This window comes from Desmodus rotundus, chromosome 2, assembly GCF_022682495.2.
Source record: "Desmodus rotundus isolate HL8 chromosome 2, HLdesRot8A.1, whole genome shotgun sequence".
In the NCBI taxonomy this organism is placed as follows: domain Eukaryota; kingdom Metazoa; phylum Chordata; class Mammalia; order Chiroptera; family Phyllostomidae; genus Desmodus; species Desmodus rotundus.
Window position 1 is genome coordinate 14643618 of NC_071388.1, and position 8218 is coordinate 14651835.

General features: G+C 38.7%; 1 pseudogene; it reads right to left on the minus strand.

Annotated features, from left to right (window-relative positions):
* Window positions 1–6032: 6032 nt before the first annotated feature.
* Window positions 6033–7673, minus strand: LOC112304491 (CAP-Gly domain-containing linker protein 3 pseudogene; annotated as a pseudogene).
* Window positions 7674–8218: the final 545 nt, after the last annotated feature.

The window sequence follows — 8218 nt, forward strand, 5'->3', positions numbered from 1 at the left end:
TATGTAACTGAAATATTATGGCTTCCTATTTTCTTTGTCCATGGTATTTCTCTCTCTCTCTTTTTCGGACATGATAGGGACAACAGAGTGGTGATTACCAGGGGAATAGGGGTGGAGGGAGGTGGAGGAGATTATAAGAGGGATAAATGGTGATGGATAAAGAGTTGACCTGGGGTGGTGAACATATAGTACAGTATTCAGATGATGTGTAGTAAAATTGTGCACCTGAAACCTGTATAATTACATTAACCAGTCACCCAATATATTCAATAAAAACAATAAAGAAATATTATGGCTTCCTAAAATTAAAAATAAAAGATACTGATCTTCTTAGAAACCTGGAGAAAATGAAATTGGATTTCTCCATATAATTAAAAATTCAGTGTTCCAAGACTAAGTCTACTTAACAGAGTTGTCTGTTGGAAGACTAATGACAAGATATACAAAACCAAGGTGAACAGCTTAGTCTTTTATTTTAACATAAATAGGAGAAGATAACATTCATTTATCTAAAAAATGTTTAATGTTCCTCATTACACCTTAATGAACTTAATAACTACTTGGGATTAATAGTTTACTCCAGAATTTAATGTCTGACCAAAACTCTTATTCTGCAAATAGGAAAAAAAGAAAAGCAGGCAAAATTAAGTTTTAATTGTGTTTAGGTTTCCTGGCTTTGGTGTAAATATTATGTGTATCAGTTGAAATAACATCTTTATTTAGCCATGGCTAGTGTGGCTCAGTGGATTGAGTGCCAGACTGCAAACCAAAGGGTTGTCAGTTCGATTCCGGGTCAGGCACATTCCTGGGTTGCAGGCCAAGTCCCCCGTAGAGGACGCATGAAGGGCAACCACACATTGATGTTTCTCTCCCTCTCCTTCTCCCTCCCTTCCCCTCTCTCTGCAAATAAATACATAAAATCTTTAAAAAATAAATAAATCACATCTTTATTCAGAAGAGAATGGTGAAAATAATATTAAATCAAACCATTATGTAATTTAAGGGAAGTTATTAAAGTGCTAGCCATATAGTTTTACAAAAGCATAGAATTTGCATATGTAATATTTTTAATAAATTTAAGAATAGCATCTTTATTAGTGATATTGTTTCATGGTTGATTATTAAGGGACCAAAAGTTATCTTTTAAGCATGCATCAAAAATTGGATAAAAGATATCCATCTTATTTTATATGTAGCTAAAGAATGCACCAAAATAAGTAAAAAGTAAATGTATTTTTTGTTTACTTTATATGCAATTTATAACTGCATACAAGCACATAGAATCATAAGCACTACTTTTCTCAGATGTGAGTAAATTATCAAGTATCTACCTGTTATGATTAACGTCAAGAGAAAATATAAGCATTGTTTTGTTTTTCAGAGAAAGTTCCATCTGCATGACATTTATATGCATAATTGACTTTGGTATATTTGAATACAAATTTTAACTAATTTAAATCTAAAATGATAAGTGTCTAGAATTTTATCCATATGAATGAATTTTATATGGCTTTTGCCATTCAATGATAATAAAATTAATAACCAATTATGTTAAAAAGATAGTCATGCTCTATAGAGTTAAGGAAACGTAATTACACAGTTAAAATATTTTGAATTAAATAAACCAATTTATATTTAAATTATCTTTATATTTTAAGTATCAGCACTATTGTTATAAATAATGGAACAGTATGGGGATATTTCAAAAATTAAAAATGGATCTGCCTTTTGACCCAGCAATCCCACTTTTGGAAGTATATCTGAAGGAACCCAAAATACTAATTTGAAAGAACATAAGCACTCTATGTTTATTGCAGTATTATTTACAATCACCAAGAGTTTGAAGAAGCCCAAGGGTTCATCAGTAGATGAGTGGATAAAACAACTATGGGACATTTACTAAGAGAAAGAAAGAAAAAGAAAGAAAGAAAGAAAATTCTACTGTTTGTGACAGCATGGATGAACCTGGAGAACATTATGCTATGTGAAATAAGCCAGTCAGAAAAATACAAATACCATATGATTTCACTTAAGTTTGGGATCTAATGAACTAAACTAACAAGCAAAATAGAGACAGGCTCATAGGGAGCAGGATGGCAGTTAAGGGGGTAGGGGAGGTTAGGAGGTGGGGAGGTTGAACAAAAAGGAAAAAGGACTCATGAACTTGGACAATAGTGTGGTGATTGTGCGGGGGGAGGGGTATAAGAAGACTAAATGGTAGAGGAAAAAAGTAAATTGTCAGAAACAAACAAAAATAACAATATATTTTTGAATTTCTATTTCTAATTCTGTGGTAAACTAATTTCTAATTAAAAGAACACAATTTGAGAATAAAATGTGCAAACAATTCTATTAAGGATATCTGAGATGGAATTAAATTTATAGGGTCTGAAATTTAAATGAAAAAAATCTTACAACATTAGCTTTAAACTGACTCACTCTTTAAGGTTCTGTTGAACTCGGGAAAAAATAATTTTGATGATTTTACTATGTGTAAGAGATTGAAGAATTATCCAGGATTTACAAGAGAAGTGGTATAACAGAAGGACATATAAACATTTCATTCATTATGATTAAAGGTTTAGTATAAATGTATTTCCTTATCATATATCTTGAGGGAAATGCAAATTAAATAAAATAGACTGGCTTATTTCCAGGAAGCCGACACCACCAAATGCTGATGAAAATATGAACAACAGGAACTCTCCTTCATTTCTGGTAGGAGTGCAAAATGGTAGTCATTTCAAAAACAGTTTGGTTGTTAATTATAAAACTAAACATATTCTTACCAAGTAACCCAGGAATCTTGTTCCTTGTTATTTGTCCAAAGAAGCTGAAAACTTATGACCAGACAAAATCCACACATGTAGCATGTGTAACAGGATGTTTATAGCAGCTTTAGCATAACTGCCAACATTTGGAAACAACAAAGATGTCCTTCAGTGGGTGAGTATACGCATAAACTGTGATGCATCCATACAATAAAACATTATTCTGCACTAGAAATTAATGAGCTAGAAAGCCATGACAAGGCATGAAAAAACCCCTACAATGCCTAGTATAATACTAAGGCCAATCTGAAAAGGCTCCATACTGTATGATTCTAACTATATGATATTCTGAGAAAGATAAAACCATGGAGGCCTTAGAAATACAAGTGATTTCCAGGGGCTGGGAGAAATGGAGGGACGGATTCACAAAGCACAGAGGTTTCTTAGGGTATTAAAAGTACGCTATATAAAACCATAATGATTAATACATGTCATTATACATTTGCCTAAGCCCAAAGAGTGTACAACACCAAGAGTGAATCCTAAATTGAATTATGCGCATTGGATGATGATGATGTGTTAATGATGGGTTCAACAATTGTAACAGAACCACTGTGCTAGGGGATGTTGATTACGGAGGAGGCGATGCCAAGGAGATATGGGGCATCTCCATAGTTTATGCTCAGTTTTATTGGACACCTAAATCTACACTGGAAAAATAAACAATTTAAAAAGTTAAAACAAATAAAAAGTTACCTAATATAATCATGGAATGGCAATGATTATAATGGCATTGCAATGGCAAGCCACAGAGAAAAGACATTCATCGCCCAAACATACTTTAAAAATCAAATTGCAAAAGAGGTTTTATAACCAAGGTTACTCTTATAATTTTAATGGAAGTATAAATTGAAATAATTTTCAAAAAAGAAACATATCCACATGTGTCATTAGATATGAAAATCTGCCTTCTAAAGAATATATATAATATATATATAATTTAGCAATGATCAAGTAATTATAGAGATTCATATGCAAAAGTATTTCTGATATCAAGGATCTCATAAACTACTCATACAATCTGGGGATAGACTTAATAAGAAATTAGCATATTATTTCAGTGGAATTTTCACTATATCAACTTGCGACCAATTGGACAAGATTTTAACAAGTTAGGTCTTTTTAATCATTGAAAATTAAAGACCTTATAATGAGCTTGAGCCAAGTAAATGAAGACATACCTTCTTTATGTATAATGTCGAGTCATTATGTGTCTCTCATAGTGGTCAGCGCTATCCATGACCTACATGAATGCACTTGTTATGGGCTCATTATCTCTCCCAGCTTCACAAGTGCATGATCCTCGGTGTCACTCCCAAATCTACCCTTCTTGCCTGCCCAAAATTCTTAAGATTCTTAAATCTTAATCTTTTTCCAGGTTCTGAGGCATAACCTTGCTCTTTTTCTTGCCTAGAAAATCTTTAATTCCTTTTTTCTTTGAGTGAATTTTCTTGGTCATCTAGAAATATCAAACGTTCAACCATAATGAATGGTTCCAGTAACAACTCCTAATGAGGAGATACATTTAATTGCTTATTAAAATCTCTGGTACTTGAAATACTCATTATATATTCAAATGTAATTGGATAATGAAAGACATTTGTTTCACATTATGTATTTATAGCAGTTTGAGTTCAACTCCTAATGTCAAGGACCACAGAAACTACATATGCTTAACATAATTCAATACAGAATAAATTGATAATGTGATGGCTTGCAAAATAGTATGGTCAGCCTGACTTGTTTGGAAAACTAAAAAGAGATTATTAATGGAGCCACCCAATACTGCATTTGAGTCTCATAAAATCTACATAAACTTTGACATTTACTTAATGCCACTGTGTCATTATACTCATCTAGCGTAGGAAGTTACTGGCCCAACCTACTAGCTGTCATCTACTCGCCATCTATAAGTGTGTCTCTGTTGTGCATGTTAGTTCAGTTTGTTCATTAGATTCCACATATGAGTGAGATTATATGGTATATGTCTTTCTCTGTCTGGCTTGGTTCACTTAGCATAATGTTCTCCAGGTCCATCCATATTGTTCCAAAGGTTAAAAGTTTGTTCTTTTTTTACGACCAAAGAGTATTCCATTTTGTAAATGTCCCATAGTTGTTTTATCCACTCATCTGTTGATAGACACTTGGGTTGCTTCCGTATCTTGGTGATTGTAAATAATGCTGCAATGAACCCAGGGGTGCTTATGTTCTTTAGAATTGGTGTTTTGGGTGCCTTTGGATATATCCCAGAAGTGGAACTTCTGGGATAAAAAGCAGATCCATTTTTAATTTTTAGAGGTATCTCCACACTGCTTTTCACAGTGGCTGCACCAGTCTGCATTCCCATCAACAGTGCAAAAGGGTTCCCCTCTCTCCACATCCTCGACAACACTTGTTTGTTGATGTATTGATGATAGCCGTTCTGACAGGTGTGAAGTGGTATTTCATTGCAGTTTTAATTTGCATCTCTCTGATGATTAGTGACATTGAGCATCTTTTCACATATCTATTGGCCATCTGCATGTCCTCATTGGAGAAGTGTCTATTAAGGTCCTTTTCCCATCTTTTAATTGGGTCATTTGTTTTTTGGTGTTGAGTTTTGTAAGTACTTTATGAATTTTGGATATTAACCCCTTATCAGAATGTGGTGAATATGTTCTCTCATTCTGTGGGTTGTTTTTTTAATTTTGCAGTATAAGGGTTTGGGGGTAACTATGGGGGTCACATCTTGAGGAGACTGATGTTAAAGATGAGATAGGGACCTAAAGGTCTGCAACAACAACTCTGGAGGTGTGACCTGTTTATTTCAAGAAGCCTTGATGAGAAGGGGTCTTTTTTAAAGAGGGAGGGTTCTGTGATGAGTGACTCGGGAATGTTCTACTGTGGAGTATTATGTGGAGAAGGTCACCATTTGAAGTGATGTGGAAATCTGTTATTGGGGACTCTGCTCTGAGGGCTGGAGGATAGAGACTAGCCTGCAGGAACTACACTCGAAGAATCTCCTTATGCATAACCTGGAATTTGTATTGGGGGTTATCATGGGGGAATATGTTAATAATGGGACCTCAGTGATTAGGGTTGGCTAATGAGGGTCTTTATTCTGGCTGTGTTACTGAGAATATCTATTTCAGGATGACCTGAGAGCTCCTTATGTCAGGAGATGCTAAAGGGGGCTGTCTCTTTGTGGGGTGTCCAGGGGCTCTAAGATTGCCTCTCCATCCTCAACATCCAAGGAAAGGAGCAGCAGGAGAGCAATATGGAGACCACCTTCTCTGATGTGATCTTATATGCAGCTTGGACTGTTGAGAAAGTGCATTGAGGCTGTGTCATTGTCACTTGATGTACTTTTTTGGGTCTGACATTGTCCCCAGAGTCATCAGTGGCTTTTCCAATCCTCTGAATTTGAGCTGTTGGTGCATAGTCTCCATGGCTTGGGGACAGGTGAAGTACTGGGGCACCAAAGATCGAGCCATCGGGCTTGCCCGTGGGCTAGTCTGGCTGAACATTACACCAGTAACCTGGGGCAAAGTCTGTCTTCCAGTAGAAGCACAAAACCCCTTCTTTCTGGCCTGGACAAGGATTTGGTCTCTGTCCTCAGCCTTCGCTCCCTCGCTCTGCTGCAGGCTTCCCAGAGATGGGAATGATGGGGGCTTCTTCTGGCCTTTGTGTTCCCTGTGGCCTTTGCCAGTGACACGGCAGAAGTCCATCCAGGGAGTGTGAAATGCAGAGGTGATGGATGAAGGGGGTGGATCCACTGCCTTGGAGATCTTGGACACAGAGGCAAGTGAAGTACTGGACATCATCATTGGTGAGACAGCAGGTAAAATACAGGACATCATCATTCTTGCTCGTAGGTTTGTCCAGCTCCACACCCACCCACTGGCTGCTGGGAACTCTGTGGCCCTGCAGAATAGCAGTGTGTCATCTTAGGGCGATCTGGCAGCACATAGTCTCTGGAGCGCAGGCCCAGAGTACTGAGCATGAGATTGCCATGGACATTTTCATTGGGTAGCATGACTTCACGGAGGCCCCGGAGAGTGGCACAGCCTCCTCCGGCAGTGTTTGTAGATCCTTGGCAAACCAGTGCTTGCCTCTGCCTTGACCCTGAGGGGCATGTCCATGGGGGCAGGGACGACCTCCGCTGGCAGCTGTCCCTTTCGGTTCCATAGTGTTGGATTGGCACAGTGCTCCAGCAAACATTTGGCTCCACCCAGACACCGACTGGGGGCAGTGATGTGCAGGGTTGAGCCGTGGTTGAAGGCATTGCATGTGGACTTCTCCACCCTCAATGGCACACCGTTCAACAGCACACGCATGAGCACGAGATCGGGCACACTGAAATAGGCCACATAGTGCCGCTCATTCATGTTGGCCCAGTGGCTGCGCAGGATAACCTCTGCACCAAGCACCAACGGCTGCTGCGTGTGGGCATTGCTGCACTCGGTCCCTGACTCCTTGGGCCCCAGCCTTGCAGGCATAATGGAGCAGTGTCACGTCGGTCTGCCCAATACGTGGCAGTCTCAATGCAGAATCTCATTGCCAATGACAGTGATCTTGTGCTGTAGCTGGGGCACCCACTGCCTCACGATGGCAAACAGCTCAGAAAATGGTGGTCTGCGGGTCACACAGAATCTCCTGGCATGTTGCCAAGTCACTGGGGTTTAAGAAAGTGGAGGCATAATCCTTGGGGATGGGTGCAGGGGCCGAGGGGCACACAAAAGGCTTCTGCAGGTGCTCCTGGGTGGGGTTAAGTGCCTCTGGGACCAGCTCGTCCTCGTCATCCTCTTCTTCCTCCTCCTGACAGAGGGGTGGGCCTACTGAGGCAGGATCTGTCTTAGTCATGGTCCTCTGTGGCCCTGTGGAGGGTGGGCTTTCAGGCAAATCCTTAGGCAGAAGGGTTGGAGACCCAAGCAGAGACTCAGGCACTGGAATAATGGGGTGTTAGTTTCGGGGAAAGTGACGGGTGAGGAGATGGAAACAGAGGAGAGATTAGACTTCTTTTACTAGTACAGATATCTCCATTTTTGTGTGCTGGAGTGAATGGGAAAGAAGACTGTCTGACCTAATTTACTTTTAACTATAACTAAATATATTTGTACACTTACTCTTGATTTAAAATTTCTATTTATATAAGCTGCTTCAAATCCCATGGACTTTAAAAAATTTAACTATATTTATTAATACATCCTGCCCTAAGAGGTTGATGCAAAAACCCACTAAATAATGGCATCTTCTCTTTGAATCCCAGGATAAAAGAGCTAAGGAAGATTTGGACATGCAGTCAATCTGGGTTCTGGATTTAGAGATAACAACTAACATCAAGATTTTGCTAAAGGTTGGTTTCTTATGAGGGCTGCCAAGGGAAGCTTCAGGCATTCCTTGATTTG